The following is an 18,447-nucleotide window of genomic DNA, read 5'->3' as shown; positions in this document are numbered from 1 at the left end:
TAGATATGTGTTTCTGAGATTAATAACTATAGGTCAGTGTTTGATGCCTTTTTTGCCAAATGAGAGAGTTAGGAATGCAGTGCTTTCTTATGCCTTCAGATCTCTAGACTTCTCTTTGCAGGAAAGCATGTATAGTTGACCCTTAAACAATGTGGGGTTGGGGTGCAGATACCTGCACAATTGAAAATTCACATATCACTTTTGATTCCCCCAAAACTTAACTATGAATAGCCTACTGGTATTCATTGACAGGAAGCCTTGCCAGTAACATAGTCAATTAACACCTATTTTGTACGTTATATGTATTGTATACTATGTTCCTATAATGAAGTAAGATAAAAGAACCTATTATTAAGAAAATCATAAATAAGAGAATTTATGACATATCTAACTTTATCTTAAGTTTTTGCAATATTTCTAGGCTATGCAGTTCATCTGTGGGGTTTTTCCAATTGTCACAAATCTTCAAAAAGTTTTCCAATATATTTATTGACAAATCATCTTCATATAAGTGGACCTATACAGTTTGAACCCATGTTGTTGAATGGTCAACTGTACTATTATATAGAAATTGAAAGCACAGGCTATGGAGCCAAGTCAATCTAGGTTCAAACCCTGGCTTTTCTACTTGCTACTTTAGTGAACTCAGGTGATGTCTTTAAATATTATCAAGCTTTTATAAAATAGAGATAATAGAAACAACATTATCTATAGGTTTGTTATGAACATTAACTGACCCAGTTATTGCTCAATGTTTGTCTTTATTGCTGTTATTACCAAATAGCATGACTTTGACCTTTGATTATGGTAGCTAGGAAATCGTTACCAGTCAATATCATTTAAGAAAATTGAATACTACATTTAGGAAGTTGTCTTTTGTTTGGTGATCTGTTATTTCAAAACAGTTTACTTAATTTTTGGCAGACTCTTTATAATTTTAATAGTAAAGTAACTCATTGAATCTTCTAGTTTTTATCCCCACTCCCCAAAGACCATGGATATCTTCAGGTTGGATTCATAGTTGTCTCACACGTGCATGTGAAGAGACCACCAAACAGGCTTTGTGTGAGCAACATGGCTGTTTATTTCACCTGGGTGCAGGCGGGCTGAGTCAGAAAAAGGAGTCAGCAAAGGGTGGTGGGATTATCATTGGTTCTTACAGGTTTGGGGATAGGCGGTGAAGTTAAGAGCAATGTTTTGGGGGCAGGGGGTGAAGCTCACCAAGTACATTCTCAAGGGTGGGGAGAATTACAAAGAAACTTCTTAAGGGTGGGGGAGATTATAAAGAACCTTTTTAAGGGTAGGGGAGATTACAAAGTACAGGTAGGGTGGGGAAGAAACAAATCACAATGGTGGAATGTCATCAGTTAAGCTATTTTCACTTCTGTGGATCTTCAGTTGCTTCAGGCCATCTGGGTGTATACATGCAGGTTACTGGAGATATGATGGCTTAGCTTGGGCTCGGAGGCCTGACGATAGTATTTTTAAAAGGAGAAAAATAAAGAAAAATCACCATTTTTATTGCATCCTACTGCTTACATTTATTACCTGCTTTAATTCTCAAAACAACACAAGATTAAAAAGCTGCCTTTTCAAATAACAGCTCTTGCTACCACATCATTGTTTCCCCTCCTTGAATCCTGGATTATAACAGGAGAGATTTATTGCTCCTTGAGGAATTCCATTAACATTTTGGCCACCACCTTTGAAAACTTGCTTGTTTAGTATACTTTAACCCCTAGATGTATTTTTTAAAAGCACGTTGAGCAGTCTACTTCCCACCACCCACACTCCCCACACAAAAAACATGTTTCTGATATTTCTTCTTCTATTTTTCTACTTTTTCATTTTCTAAAATATTATTTCAAAAGGAACCATTCTTTCGGTGTTAAAAGATATGCTTTTGCTCAAAAGTCAGATAATGCAAAATGATTTCTGCTTCACTAACATTTCTTTGTTTTTTTTTTTTTTCGAGAAGAGAAGGAAGAAGAGGTTTTTCCTCTCCTGCTAGCAGCTGAGTCCTTTTGTTTGGCTGGCCCAGTCAGGCTTTTGTTTCTGTAGAAGAGAGCCCTGTTATTTCTCAAAAGCTTTTGTGAGCAACACTTCCTCCTGTGTTTCTGCTCACCCGGCACATTTTGCAGGAGTTAATGTCAAAAAGACTAAGTGTTGTTGAGTTTGGTTGTGTTTTATGATGTTGTTGTTCTCCCTACAAATCTTTTATGAACAGAGCCTTAATTCTGTTGCTGGATAGTGGATGTGTTGGCCATTTTGGTTTTGTTTGTTTGATTTTGGTGTTTTGGGGTCAGAGAAAAGATGCCCTGAATATTTTTAACGAGCTTTTCCTGTGAGTCCTGCTGTTTCTGACAAATTCCTGGAATCTGACAGAAGGGTGTCTGTGGCTATAATGGTGGTTAACACTTGAAAGTATTTTTCATCTGTAATTGTGCCTGCATTGAAGGTTACTTCTTTCCTGATGTGTTCAGTAAGAAGTGGTTGTTTTGGCCAAGCAGGGTGGCTCACACCTGTAATCCCAGCACTTTGGGAAGCCGAGGCAGGCAGATCATCTGAGGTCGGGGGTTCAAGACCAGCCTGACAAACATGGAGAAACTCCGTCTCTACTAAAAAAAAAGAATTAGCCAGGTGTGGTGGCACGTGCCTGTAGTCCCAGCTACTCGGTAGGCTGAGGCAGGAGAATTGTTTGAACCCAGTAGGCGGAGGTTATGGTGATCCAATTGCACTCCAGCCTGGGCAACAAGAACGAAACTCCGTCTCAAAAAAAAATTTTTTTTAAATAAAAGGAAGTGGTTGTTTTTCTCAATAATAATGAGAAAAACAGTGAAATATATACTAAGGTTTAAAAAATTACCTAATATGTAACTTATTTCCCCAATTTGATGTTACCAGATGTCCAAAGTATCTAGACGGCAGTGATTTCTTTCTCTACTTGGAATTCCACCAACAGGTACTGTCATGGACTCATACTTCCTAAGCAGTTGCTGCTGACAAGCATATGAGAGAAGTATCCTATTATTAGCAGCTGCTTAAGGAGCAGACTGGAAGAAGTTCTAAGACCTGTCAGCTCCTTCTTTTGCGAACTACTGTAGCAGCACAACCAGGATCAGCTCTTTTGTCAAGAATAGGTTGAAACATGAACTTTTGGGGAGAAAGGGCTTATAACAGATTGTAAATCATTTTTTTTTTCTTTCTCAGCTTGGTGAAGTTGAAATAGTACAGGTTTGGTTGTCAGATTAGGTTCAGTTGCTGGATATGATTCTTATTTGTACACATACATTAACATAGAAATTCTGAGTCTCAGTTACTTTTTCTGTATGACAAGAATAACAATAATACCAATGTTAATGTGTGGCTTTCTGGTTTAAGTAATACAACAGTATATAAAGGGGTTAGAAAATAGATACTGAGCACCTAGTAGATATTCCACAAATGGCAGCTGTTATTATATGATTTCCAGAGTTAAATACACAACTCTATAGTCCCTCCTTCTGTTTCTGTAACTTTCTATACCCTTTCTATATTATTTGCTGATTTAGGACATCAGTCTGCCCAAGGCCTACTGATTTAGGAAGAAAGTGTGTGGGCCCAACTGTCTTAGTGTCAGGGGCACTTAAAGTAGTATCCATAGAGAAAAGTCACCCTCTAATTTCCCCAGTAATTGACTCTAGCACTTTAAGGCTTTGAACATTTTATAACCAACAGAGCTTCCCACACAATCTTTTAATGGCGGTTTTTCTAATTTATGGGCTTTGTATGCTGTCCTGAGAGAGTTGAATGGAAGACATTATTGTGAAGGGGCAATGCAGATAGCAATACAAATGTCCTTGCCCACAAGGCATGAAAGACAAACACTGAAAATGAAAAAAGGAAAAATAACCAAGCAGTACACTTGCAGAAATAACTCTTATGACTTCAAAACATTAAAAATAAAACTGCTTTCCTGTGTGTCTGTCCTTGACAGTGATTTCATCTTTTTAGCTGCCTTTCAACTTGTTTTATTTACAGCTGCGAAGGATACAAGCCACTGAATGAAGAGTACATTTTCTCTTTCTCACATTCAAATATTATAAGCGTGTGTGTATAATATTAATTAAACATATAGTGGACTCATTTTTATTTATATACCTGTTTGTATGTATGTATGTAAGTATGCAGTGAGAACGTGAATATATACTGCATGTATATGAATATACACACATATCTATATCTATATATCTTTCATAACATACATATATTCCTTTTCTGTTTCAGTTCAAGTCTTCCTCACTTATTCATAGACATAGAGAATACCTAAATATTAACAACTTCAATATATGCCTGGATTTATAACCTTGATGTACAAAATTCTCTGCCTTCTCAAATCCCCCTTTCCTTTAATATCCCAATTTAGAGTTCAAGGCCCTAGCCTGTGAAAACTCCAGCCCCTTCCTCAGCATTTCTCACAATTGTCTCCTGGCCACCTCTAGTCCTGAGGTTCCTTAGCCATCCCCCACAGGCAAGTTCTCCCTGTGCTTTTCCCTGTAGTCCAGAATCTGCCATCTTGTTGCTCTGGCAAGCTCCCTCTCTGTGTTAGTTTGCTACAGCTTCCATAACAAAGTACCACAAATTAAATGGCTTCAACAACAAAGTTTTTGTCTTATATTTCTGGAAGGTAGAAGTCTGAGATGGATATATTAGCAAGGTTGTTTCCTTCTGAAGACTGTGAGGGAGAATGTGTTCCATGACTCTCTCCCAGCTTCCAATAGTTTGCCGGAAATCTTTGGCATTCCGTGGCTTAAGGATGAATCACTCTTCCTTTTCCTTTGGTCTTCATGTGGCATTCTCCCTATATGCATATCTGTTTCTGTGTCCAAATTTTCCATTTATTAAAACAAACACAGTTTCATTGGATTAGGGATCACTCTAATAAATTCATGTTAACATAATCATCAGCAAACACCCTATTTCTAAATAAAGTCACAGATACCGGAGATTAGAACTTCACCGTCTTTTGGGAGAACAAGATTAAATCCACAACTCTCCCTCTCTCAAAAAATCCTCCTTACATCTTTTCCCTATGCATCAACCAGGGAAACATTCAACATTCGTGATCTGTTATTTTGTAGAGAAATGTACCTTTCTTTATTTCACCCTTCTAGTTCATTCTTGGGGCCTATTTTGACAGCATTAAAAATGTCAATGTAAACTTGGACTTATAACCTTGATGTCACAAAACTCTGCCTTCTAGAATCACTCTTTCTTTTAATATCCTAGTTAAGAGCTCAAGCTCCTGGAAATACATAGAATTTTCTTTATTAAAAAACACAAATACATGCGCACATAGAGAATACTGAACGGCATATTGTGTATGCATTTTTTTTAACCATTTTACTCATTAAAACACAGATACAGAAAAGCTTACAAAATGCATATTCTTTAATGTATTATTTTATATAATTATTATGAGACAAAAACTCTGTAACCACCACCTAGAGCAAAAATAGAACTTTGTCAGACACCAGAACACTTCTACGTGCCTATTATAATCACAGTTCTTTCTCTCCTTCTGAAAGTAACCACTGATCTGACTTTTAAAGTAATCCTTCCTTTATGTTTTTATCATTTATTCCTATATATTTTATGCTCGATGCTCTATTACTATACGTTTTCCTGGATGCTCTATTTTAGTCTTGCCCATTTTTTAGCTTAATGTGTCTTTTCAGTCTTCTTTAATCTGTTGAATTCCACTCTATATTTTATCTACCTTATAGTTTATCTGCTGAAGAAGTTAGGCCATTAGACCTATATAGTTTGCCAAGTCTACTCGTCTCTGATGTATACCCATAATATAGGTCAATATGTCTCTCTCTACTCTTTCAAAAAAGAAAATAAATGGCAACTGGATCCAGAGGCATAATCAGACTCATGCGTGATCCCTTTGCTAGAGTATAGGTAATGACATGCCCTTTTATAATAAGGAAGTAATATTTATTTTCACTCTTTTTTACATTAGCAGCCATTAGTGTTCAATTCTTAAGGTGATAATATTTCTATCAATTTTATTTCTATTTATTATCTGGAATAATTTTGCAAAGAGCCATTTACCCTCATTTATTATAGTTGTAGAGCTTATATAAGAAAACATTGTAAGTGATTGATTTTTTTTTACTACTTACCAGTTCTCAAGATAATGAGTTGTTTCCTTGTCATCCTAAAAGGTACAATTAGTTGTATTATTATGACTATTATTAAAAGTATTATTTTCAACTAATGAATTTAAACATAACTGAAACAAACAAAAAAAAGGATTAAGGAAAAGTAAACAGAGCCACAGTGACCTGTACAATAATACCTAGCAGTTTAGTGTATCAGTAACTGGATCCTCACTAAGAGAGGAGAGAGATAATGACCAGAAAAAAAGAAAAGAAAAAAATTAGCTAAAATTTTCTGAAGTTTAATCAAAAACATTAACATACAGATCCAAGAAGTTTCAAACAGGATAAATACAAACAAATAAAGCAAACTACTACCACAGTGGATTTAGAGACACTGCAGAAAACCAATGATAAAATAAAAGTGATAAGAGAAAACAAGTGCATTATAAAATGGAGAACCAGATAATAATTATTCCTGACTTCTCATTGAAACAATAGAGGCCAGAAGCCAATTGAATGACATTTTTAAAGGACTGAAAGATAATATGGAAAGTTAAAGTACTTAGAACAGTACCTGGCACATAGTAGGTACTAACTACTTTTTAGGTGTTGTACTTATTGTTATGAGCTTCATTTTCAAAGTTCTTCTTTAAGATTGTAGAGACCACTGAGTGAATATGGCATCCTTTTCTTAGTACCTAACAGGACAATTTAATGAGCTGCTTTCTAAAAGAAAATGTAACTTTTGTGTGAAACACCAGGCCTCCAGGTGTCATGGTAGCTATTTCATTGCTATTATTCCAAAAGAACTAATTAAATAAATGAAATTAAAATATCTGCCTGAAATTTGCAGCTCTCTTTATTCAAGCATATATTTAGAAACTTCACTTTGATTAGATGAATAATTTGTGAGACATTTTTCAAATATTTGATCTCAGAGTAACAATTTTAAAATGGAAAAATAAATAGATTTTCATTTAAAAGCATAATAAAGAATTCCTTTCCAATTGTGACTGATTTAATTTATATATAACATTGGTTTCAAAATCCTCTATGAGTACGTTTTCATTCTACTCTTTATTTGTCTATAATCTGTGAATTTGTAGGCAGAAGACTATACTTTATTATGTAATGCATTGTTCAAATAGAATAATATTTGAAAAGGCTATGATTATTTACACAATTTTAAAAATACCCCTCTTTGAAATTCATTGACTAGTTGTCCTCTTTTCTCTTCCCAGTCTGGAATAATAATTCTCTACAATGCTGAACTGACATACTTGTTTCCTCAAACTGCCACACAGTCTCTCTCTCTCTGTTTTTTTTCCTTGAAGTCTTTGCATATGCTGTGTTCTCTGTGTAGTACTCTCCCCAATGCCACACTGGACTGGCTCCTAATCTTCCTTCAGAATTCAACAGAAAAAGTTACTTCCATTGGGGAATACTCTCCTCTATGTTCTCAAAGTATGGTGTGTTTATTCTCATCACTCTGTTTATTTAGGCAACATAGTATAGTAATTAATACTGCAACCTTGATTCAGAGTTCATGTAAATCTCAGTTCTACTAGATTCTTGCTGTATAACCTTAAGAATGTTTTACTTGATCTCTTGTCTTCTGTTTCCTCATCAACAAAATAAGAATAATAATTGTACCTATCTTATAAGGTGATGTGGCAACCTAAAAAAGGTTAACAATGGAGTGAAATAGAGAACCCAGAAATAAGACCATGCACCTACAACCTGATCATCAACAAACCTGACAAAAACAAGCAATGGGAAGCAAACCTGACAAAAAACAAGCAATGGGAAAATGATTTTTTATTTAATAAATGATGCTGGGAGACCTGGCTAGCCATAGGCAGAAAATGGAAACTGGACCCCTTCCTTACACCATATACAAAAATCAACTCAAGATGGATTAAAGACTTAAATGTAAAACTCAAAAAAATAAAAGCCCTCGAAGGCAACCTAGGCAATACCATTCAAGACACAGGCATGAGGAAAGATTTTATGATGAAGACAACAAAAGCAACTGCAACAAATGAAAAATTGACATATGGGATATAAGAAACTATCAACAGGGTAAACAGACAACCTATAGAATAGGAGAAAAATTTTCCAATCTATCTATCTAGCAAAGATACTCAGTATCTGTAAGGAACTTGAACAAATTTATAAGAAAAAAACAACCCCATTGAAAAGTGGACAAAGGACATGAGCAGACATTTCTCGAAGGAAGACACAGGTGTGGGCAACAAACGTATGAAAAAAAGCTCAACATCACTGAGCATTAGAGAAATGCAAATAAAAACCACAATGAGATACCATCTCACACCATTCAGAATGGCTATTATTAAAAAGTCAAAAAAAAACAACAGCTGCTGATGAGGCTGTGGAGAAAAAGGCATTCTTTTACACTGTTGGTGAGAGTGTAAATTAGTTCAACCATTATGTAAGATGGTGTGAGGATTCCTCAAAGACCTAGGGCCAAAAAAAATTCAACCTAGCAATCCCATTACTGAATATATACCCAAAGGAATATAAATCATTCTATTATAAAGATACATGCACATGTAAGTTCATTGCAGCACTATTCACAATAGCAAAGACATGGAATCAGCCTAAATACTGATCAATGATAGACTGGATAAAGAAAATGTGGTACCTATACACCATGGAATACTATGCAGCCATAAAGAGGAATGAGATCATGTCCTTTGCAGGGACATGGATGGAGCTAGAGGTCATTATTTTCAGCAAACTAACACAAGAACAGAAAACCAAATACCACATGTTCTCACTTATAACTGGGAGCTGACTGATAAGAACACATGGACACATGGAGGGAAACAACACACACTGGGACCTATTGGAGAGTAGGGAGTGGAAAGAGGGAGAGCATCAGGAAGAATAGTTAATAGATGCTGGGATTAATACCTGGGTGATGGGATGATCTGTACAGCAAACCACCATGACATACCTTTACCTATGTAACAAATCTGCACATGCTGCACATGTACCCCTGAACTTAAAATAAACGTTGGAAATTAAAAAAAAATTAAAAAGGTTAATACACACAAGTCTTAGAAAAGTGCCTGGCAATGGTAACGCTAAGTCAGTGAGTGCTAATAGAGCTTTCATACGTAATCATCTTTCTACTTGGCACATGCCTCTTTATATTTAGTGATCAATTAATAATTATGATGTGAATGAATTAAGCCATAGTAGCCTCTGCTTATAAATTGTTTGTAAAATCAATCTAATTAATATTTATTGAGTAGTGAGAATATGTCTTGACACTTATTTATTGAATAGGTGAATGATTAAATGTAGAAAATTTAATATTGAATTCTATTCTACAAAAGTAAACGTGAAAAACTCAATGTGAAGTGCTTTCTTTGCTAACAATTTTTTGGAAGAAATTAATGAGTATCTACACCAAATTACATATGTATTCAAATGGGTAAACAGTGGAAGGGGACTTTCCAGAACAAGAAGTAACATTCTCGAGGGTGGAGATATGCGTGTAAATGTTGGCCTTTTTTTATCTCAAAGCAAATTAAATAGAAAAAAAAGTCTGTATCAGGATTAGGATGTAGGCAGGTGCACCTATGCAAGAAATATGGTTGATTTTACATTGGATTTGAAAGAGAAAATACATTGTAAAATAATGCCTTTCATAACAGCAGATTGGAATGCCATCTTCCCGGTTTATTAGCTGTGGGAATGCAAACATGTTATTGAACTTTTCTAACACTCATAACATGTTAAGTTGTAGTAATAGTTGGCCCAAGGATTAAATAAATCTATTCCTGCAAAGCTTTCAGACAGTGTGCCTGGCACATGGTATGTAGTCAATAAGAACTCATTTGTAAAATAGGAACAAGACCAGTTGACCAGATTTTTTTTTTTTTTTTTTTTTTTTTGAGACATAGTCCCACTCTGTCACCCAGGCTGGAGTTCAGTGGTGCAATCTCAGCTCACTGCAACCTCCGCCTCCCCGGTTCAAGCAATTCTCCTGCCTCAGCCTCCCAAGTAGTTGGAATTACAGGTGTGCACCACTACACCCAGCTAACTTTTGTATTTTTAGTAGAGACGGGGTTTTACCACATTGGCCAGGCTAATCTCAAGCTCCTGACCTCATAATCCACCCACCTCGGCCTTCCAAAGTGCTGGGATTACAGCCGTGAGCCACCACGCCTGGTTGGAGACTTCTATTATATACTACTACTATTGCTGCTATTAAAAAGGTCAAATCAGTTCTGTTAACTGAAATATCACTTCAATAACATTCTGCAATCACTCTGATATCTATGTTCACATAGGAATTTAGACATATTTCATAAATATAGCACTTCTCACTGATGCTACAGTTATTTATTTTTCCATTCTAGACTATGAGCTCCTCAATATTAGATACTTGTTCTCTTCGTGAAGCTTGTCCCTAGCCCATAGTAGGTACTAGGAGATGGGTAGTATGAACTCTAGAAGCTTAGTCCCATGAGAAAAAGTAGAAGAAACTATGTCTGCTTCACTTAGAACAAAGAAGATAAGGTAGCTATAAGAGCTGGCTTCAAAACCTCTGCTTTCCAAGTAACTGAGCCAGGCTTTGAGCTCAGGTTCTGCAATTAAACAGCTTTGTAACTGAGAAATTACTTCATTTCTGGAGGTCTTAGTTTAATCCCTGAAAAATTAGAGAAGTAAGACAGATGATCTGGGGAATCCCTTCTAAAGGTAGTTGTTCTACATATTTAAAGGGACATCATTTGTGGGGACAGACAACCCAACTTATTCTCTTTTCCTTTAAAAGACAGATCTGAGACCTGTGGATAGAAGTAATAACATCATAACCAATTAATTAATATAGGGAAAAAAGAAATGTCAACAGTTCCACCTTGGTTACAGTGTATTTAAGTAAAGGCTAGATGACCATATGCATGGACCTGGAGTGGGATTCAATTAGATTAACCCCGAGATCCCTTCCAATTATAAGATTCTTTGACTATTAAGTCAAAGGGCCAAATGAAGCAAGAGCACTCAACTTCCTTTTTATTTAACTTTTCTGACTGATCCTGCTTTACTACTCTTTATTCACATGTGCTATTTTACTGGGAGTAATCTTAAATTTACTTTTCTCCCCTTCAACCTAACCACAGACTCTGTTTTGAAACCCTGAATATTTCGACAGTAAAACAGAAACAAGCCACAATCTCATAGTCTCCCTGGTAGACTGAAGAGAATCCCAACTGCATTTGCCAACTATATTCCAAAGCTTTCAATAGTAATGCCTACATGCAATATATAAATGCTACAAAATATCACCATCGAATGAACCAACAGTGGTCAAGGTCAGTGGATGTTGGAAGTCTCACCAAGTTTTCCAAAGGCTATTACAGTAAACAGGAAGTCAAGAGTAGCTTGATTCCCTGCTTCTGTCCTACTCTGTGAATTTCTTGCCAAAAATCGGGGTCTGTATTTCTTCTGTCTTGCAAATTGTATACAATGATCTGGAGTACCTAAGGATACTTGCAAAAGCCTGAGACCAGAGAAACAATAACTAAAATGTTTCATGACAGCTACTACTGTGTTGTGGAAATTGTTTATTCTTAGACGTAAGTTGATCAACTTCAAAATATAGCATTAGCAGATTTTGTTAGTCCTGAAAAGCAAGTGAACTATCCATTTAAAAGCTAGGAAATCTGTTCTGTTATTTTCTATATATGTAAGTCTCACAGAAAATATCCCGTTTTGGATTTTAATCAGGATTAAAAAATAAGCTTCATCTAGCATATTATTGCTCCAAAATCCAATTAATTGAAACATTTTATAAAAAATACAATCCACATTATATTTTAATAGCTTTGAATTGAAACCCATGTAATATTTTAATTTTAAAAATTAAAAAATAAATGTGCTCTGGACATATATTTCTTTAATTGATGACCAGAAAACATTAGCATTAATGGGTGGTAGTGTTTTTCAGTGCCAAGGTTTTAACTCTCTTGTATTCATAGAGTATGGTCCAAATGCTATATTTGGCCACATTCATTGTTCATTTCCTAATGGGCAAAGCTGTCACTGAAGGACTAAGCTTTTTTCTTACCCTCAGAAATGTAGATCCAGATTATTTTTATTATTAGATGCAGAGCTTTGATTTAACCCTGGAAAGTACCCTGAATTATAACTGACTTAAAGAAGTAGAAATGCTAACTGACAATAATGGGTCTTCTCAAAATGTGTAACATTTAGAAGAGTAAAGCTGTTTTTTGTTGTTATTTATTTATTTATTTTTTAGAGATGGGGCCTTGCTCTGTCACCCAAGCTGGAATCCCGTGGTACCGTCATGACTCACTGCAGCTTTTACCTCCCAGGCTCAAGTGATCCTCCAACTTCAGCCTCCAGAGTAGCTGAAACCACAGGCACATGCCACCACACCTGGCTGGTTATTGTATTTTTTACAGAGACAGGGTATTGCTATGTTGCGCAGGCTGGTCTCAACTCTTGGGCTCAAGTAATCCTCCTGCCTCAGCCTCCCAAAGTGCTAGGATTATGAACATAAGCTGCCATTCCCAGCTAAGCTGTCTTTATTTAATTGGTTTATTATATCCTTTAAATACACATTTAAAGTAATAGTACCCAAATCAACATTTTTATGTTCACTCAACCTGTTTTATTTTTTATTTATTATAGTGGCCAAAAAGATTTTTCATGCTTCTCAAAGTAAATAAAATAATTTTAAAAACTTATAAGACAAGAGCAAGGAGGAAATTACATAGTTTGTGATTAGAAATAATTTGAAATACAGGAAAGTAATTACTTAGAAATTAAAGATGATTTTTAATTTGGTTCAGTGCAAAGATTTGGTAATGCAAGAGTTGTATACCCAATTTACACATTAAAATTAATTGATCGAATTGAGACTTCAGCAACCACTGTCTAGTGCAAAGACACAAGCACGTAATTAATGATAATAATGCTGAAGAGTTTACATCACGCCAGTAGGTATTTTGATTGCTCTCATTTTGCTATTAGTATCAAATTAAAAACTAAAGAATTCCTTTTAAAAATTATGTTGTCATAATTCATTTGGTACAATATTTGAGAAAGGAGCTGGAACTTTTCCTAGCACATCAACTTTTGGTTTTATGAAAATGCACACATCAGCCAGACACAGTAGCTCATGCTTGTAATCTCATCCCCTTGGGAGATGGAGGCAGGAGGATTACTTGAGCCCAAGAGTTCAAGACCAGCCTGGGCAACATAGCAAGACCCTGTCATTACAAAAAATAAAACTAAGTAAAAATAATGGCTGGGGGTAGTCGTATGCACCTGGAGTACCACTGACTTGGAAGGCTGAGGCGGGAAGATTGCTTCAGCTCAGGAGTTCAAGGTTACAAGGAGCTATGATTGTGCCACTGCACTCCAGCAGTAAGATCCAGTCTCTTAAAAAAAAAAAAAAAAGATAATACAATAAAAGTGCATGGGTCATTCATTTTATCATACAAAATAAATGTCAGTGGTCATGATCATTTATGTCATTCTCAGAAATCTTTATATAGATCTAAAACTTAGCAACATATGTTACAGTTAAAGATGAGTTCTAGCAGATGCCAGTGTGAAAAATACTAGTATTTTCATACTATTTAGATTTTTTTTCTTAAGGTATCTTTTAAATTCATTTTTATTGTTTCTACTACTAAGATTACTGTGTATTTGTAGAATGCTTTAGAGTTTGTGATACCAGAACACAATGCACAGACTGGGAGGCTGAATGGAACAATAAGCTTAAGAAGAAAGGCTTTGCTGCCGGACAGTCTCAGATTCACGTCTTGGCCCACAGGTTGTTAAATCACTGACCTTAAGAAAACTACCTAACATCTTTAATCTTTATTTTCTTGTTTGTAAAATGTTATAATACCTGCCTCATTGGTTTTATTTTAATGGAATGAAATGAGATAAGGCATAATGAATGAAATGTCATTTCCTTTGTACCTAGTATATAGTAAATAATAAAAACAACTATCATTATTGTCCCTCATTTAATATTGTCATCTCATTTAATATTTATTTTCTACAGAGAATAACCTTTAAAATTCCACACTGCACAGTATCAAACTAGACAGAAGTATTAACTTGGTCACCCACCCAAGGACCTTTCACTTAAGTTGCTCTCTGCTCACCCTTGTAGAATCAAATAAAAACTCACTCTTGATAAAAACAAATGGGCAGCTTAGTTTTTCCTTGTTAAATTCACCCCTCAAGTTATACAACCTCATTATTGAAGAACAGATGAGAAAAAAAAAATTATACCACATAAAGGAAGCACACAATATGCTCATTTTAGTATGTGAGCTTTAGGAGCTTGAGTTAGCATCCTTATGGATATATTTCTACACTTTTGCCTCTAGAATCATTTCCTGTAGGTTTGGGGATGGGTTTTGTGGGGTCAATGGTGGTGTGTGTTTGCTTTGCATCTTGAATGCCAAAATATCATGGCAAATGTGAGAGGAATTTATATCTTAACATTTCAAATCTTCTAGGCATATTCCAACTTAAAGTTCCTGAATCAGGACCAAAATGGCATTCTACTAGTCCTATACATGAAGTAAAATATAAGAAACCATAGTTAAAAGCTATAGGAATCAAAAATCTAAGATGCTGATACAATAAAGGAAACAACATCAACCTTGTTTTGTTTATTTAGCCTATTAACAAATATTTATTGAGAGTAATATTTTCTAGGTACAGAGCATCAAGAAGAGAGGTAATTTGAGTAGTACATGCTTGATTCCCACTCTAGGTCAAAAAACAAAACAAAACAAAAAACAGGAAAAAAAAAACCTGTAGATAAAGACAGACACTAGATGTAAGTGCACAAAAGAGAGAGTGATCCACCTAATGACAACTGGGTCATCCCAGGAACTTTTATTTGAATGGTCCCCTATTCCTCCTAGACCTATTAATATTATTACTCCTTGTTTTACCTCTACCCAAAGGATCAAATTTGTTTTAGATCTTGTTTTGCCTCTATCCAGTGTGCAAATTTATTTTTGATATGTATGAATTCACCTGATTTCACTTGTCAGAGCTTTTTTTCTTCTTTTTATTTTTCTCCTTCTCTCTCCCTTATCAAAATATGTGTTGTGGGTATTTTTGTATGTCTATCTCTATAGTCTTCTCCAATATGCTTATTAAAAGTATTTGATGATCTTTTGGAGAGGGAGGAATGTTCTGGGACCGTTCTTAAACCAAATTTCCATCTGTCAACAGCTGTCTGAATAGAGATACATACCAAAATTACCAAACCTCCATCTCCAAAACATGTGAGCTAACTATGTCAATCATTGAGATAACTTCATACATTCTGTTACATTTGGAATTGTGCTGCAAAAGCCAAACATTGCATATTAATTAAATTGTACTTATGTTCATATGAAACTGATAGAGACTCTTAAAGAATTCACAATTTAAGCATAAGGTAGAGTAACTGGAGGGAGTTCACTAAGAAGATGATACAAGAGTATAGGATTAGAACCCAGATCTATAATTTGTCTCATTTTATTTCATGGGATTAACCAGTCATGATGATAAATGACAGCATTTTAAGAGAGTTTGAGAAATAAAAGAGAATAGATTATGTGAGTAGCCATGATATGACATAGTTTTGTGTGTCTAATAACTCATTTTATGTTCTAATATTTTGCTTTAGATATTAATAATACCTAAAATTTAAATAAATGTAAATGGTTTAAAGTGCATGATATATTACATTTGTCTCTCATGACAATCTTGAAAGAAAATGCAAAAGGAATAGATACCTTTCAATACTGGAACTTATACTATGTGGTTCCTTCTCATACATTATCATAATTAATTCTCACTGTGATATTATGAGGTAACTATTAGCCTGCTAATATCATTCTCCTGATAAAACTGATTCTCAGAGAAGCTAAACAGCATATTATAAGGTCATACAGCTTTTAAATGGTAGAACCAGGGATTACACCAGTAATCTTTCTCTATTCCATATGGTGGGCGTGTCATATATTATCTCTTTACATATTAGAAAACAGATCCATTAAAAGTGACTTTTTCCAATAGTTCATTTATTATTTTAGCATGCAAAATATTGTATGTCTTTTAAGCAGTCATTAAAGATGTTCAATTATGAATTTATATGTGTAAATTTAACTAAGTTGGGCCAAAGTATAAGATTAAATAAAGCCAAAAGGTACATGCTATAAGCTTTGTACTATTGGATATGCAAGATAGATTGATGTAAAGATTAATGGATTTGATATAAAAGATATTTAGTTGCAATTAAACAGATTTTATGGCAAAGTAAAGATACCTTAACTCAATTGCTGTAAAATTGAAAATATTAACACTTCTCATGCAATATAACAAGGGAGCGTCTGTTATCCAGTGGTTTCAGACACCTTCTTTGGCATGTCTGAAACCAAACAATAAATCCTGGAAATACTGTTTAGCTACTTCATAAATCTGAACCATAATGAGTAAACCCTTTGTTGTTTCATAGTGAGCAAGATATCCTTGCAAAAAGGAATGTTTGTATAATTGTTTCAATTACATAACTTCCACTCTTTCCTAGGATCCAAACTGAGTCCAGATTTTCCAATTATCTCTTTTACAAAGAGCCCTATAAGGGTGATCAAGTGAGGTGGTAAAGTTAGCTTCTACTAATAATGCCCATTTGACAATTTTGGTGAATTAAAATGTTTATAAAATTTTAAATTTAATGTTAGTCTTTTAGTTTCTTAGCAGATTGCAGATATCTGTTGTGTTATATTTTATTTTTCAAAATTTTGTTTTGTGAAGAAGATATGACAAACAGTCAGTGTTGGGGGAGCAAGGAAAAGCTCAAACTAAATCATGAGCAGAGAGAAAATTGAGGGAAAAAATTCTCATAGAGTGAGTTTTAATGAGTGATTACTGAATATAGTAAAGAAAAAAGGCAAATTTGAAAAGGAATAAATGATGCTTTATTATATAAAAGAGAACATATTCCCAATGACACAGAATATAATTTGTTGTATTTTTATTGATATATAGTGTTTTACATATTTATGGGGTACATGTGATATTTTGTTACATGCGTAGAATATGTAATGATCAAAGCAGGGTATTTGAGGCATCCATCACTTTAAGTATTTATCATTTCTATGTGTTGGGAACAATTGAAGTCCTCTCTCCTAGCTACTTTGAAATGTACAATACATTGTTTTTAACTATAGTCACTCTGCTGTTGAATAGCAGCAGACACAAAATACACTTTTATCTAAGTGTATTTGCACTAATTAACTTACGTCTCTTCTCCCCACCAACCTTTTCCAGCTTCTAGTATCTGCCAACTTTTTTAGCTCCCACATGTAAGTGAGAACATGCAATAACTGTCATTCTGTACCTGCTTATTTCACTTTATATAATGACCACTAGTTCTATCGATGTTACTACAAATGACATCTTATTTTTTTCTACAGCCAAATAATATTCTGTCGTGTATAGATAACACATTTTCTTTATCCGTTCATTCATTGATGGACACTTAGATTGATTTCATGTCTTTGCTATTGTGAATAGGGCTGCAATAAACATGTGAGTACTAGTGTCTCTTTGATATACTCATGTATTTTCCCTTGGATAAATACCTGGTAATGAGATTGCTGGATAGTATGGTAGTTCTGTTTGTAGTTTTGTGAGAAATCACCATACTGTTGTCCATAGTGGCAAATGACTGCAGTATTTCACATTCCCACTGACAGTGTATGAGCCCCCTTTTTCTCCATGTCCTTGTCACCATCTGTTATTTTTTGTCTTTTTAATAATAAACATTCTGCCTGGAATAAGATGATATCTCATTGTGGTTTTGATTTGCATTTCTCTAATGATTAATGATATTGAGCATTTTTTTTGTTTCAAGGTCATCTTTTGAGAAATGTCTATCAATGTCTTTTGCCCATTTTTAATGGGATTATTTTTGTTGTTGAGTTGTTTGAGTTCTTTGTATGTTCTGGATATTAGTTGTTTGTCAGATTAATAGTTTGCAACCATTTTCTCCCATTCAATTTGTTGTTTCTTCCCTCTGATAATTGTCTTCTCTACTGTGCAGAAGTTTAATATAGTCTGATTTGTCTATTCTTGTTTTAGTTGTCCATGGTCTTAAGGTCTTAGCCATAAAATCTTTGCCTAGATTAGTGTCATGAGGTGTTTTCCCTTTGTTTTCTTCTGTGAGTTTTATAGTTTCAGGCCTTCCATTTAAGGCTTTAATCCATCTTGA

General features: G+C 34.7%; 1 protein-coding gene and 1 long non-coding RNA gene across 37 annotated transcripts in view; one reads left to right on the top strand and one right to left on the bottom strand.

The window, feature by feature from the left end:
* Positions 1-18,447, top strand: part of LOC105468849 (discs large MAGUK scaffold protein 2) — a 2,241,192-nt gene that overhangs the window by 1,669,606 nt on the left and 553,139 nt on the right. The gene's annotated exons all lie outside the window — the stretch shown is intronic.
* LOC105468843 (uncharacterized) overlaps positions 1,074-18,447 on the bottom strand; it is a 48,601-nt gene continuing 31,227 nt past the window's right edge. Inside the window, exons 3-4 of the long non-coding RNA XR_979636.3 lie at positions 6,171-6,205; positions 1,074-1,469 (exon numbers count right to left, since the gene is read on the bottom strand). This is a non-coding gene — a long non-coding RNA (uncharacterized lncRNA). The remainder of the gene's footprint in view (positions 1,470-6,170; positions 6,206-18,447) is intronic.

The sequence above is a fragment of the Macaca nemestrina genome, chromosome 12, assembly GCF_043159975.1.
Source record: "Macaca nemestrina isolate mMacNem1 chromosome 12, mMacNem.hap1, whole genome shotgun sequence".
NCBI lineage: Eukaryota > Metazoa > Chordata > Mammalia > Primates > Cercopithecidae > Macaca > Macaca nemestrina.
Note: the sequence above shows the minus strand (reverse complement) of the source record. Positions and strands in the feature narration are given on the sequence as shown.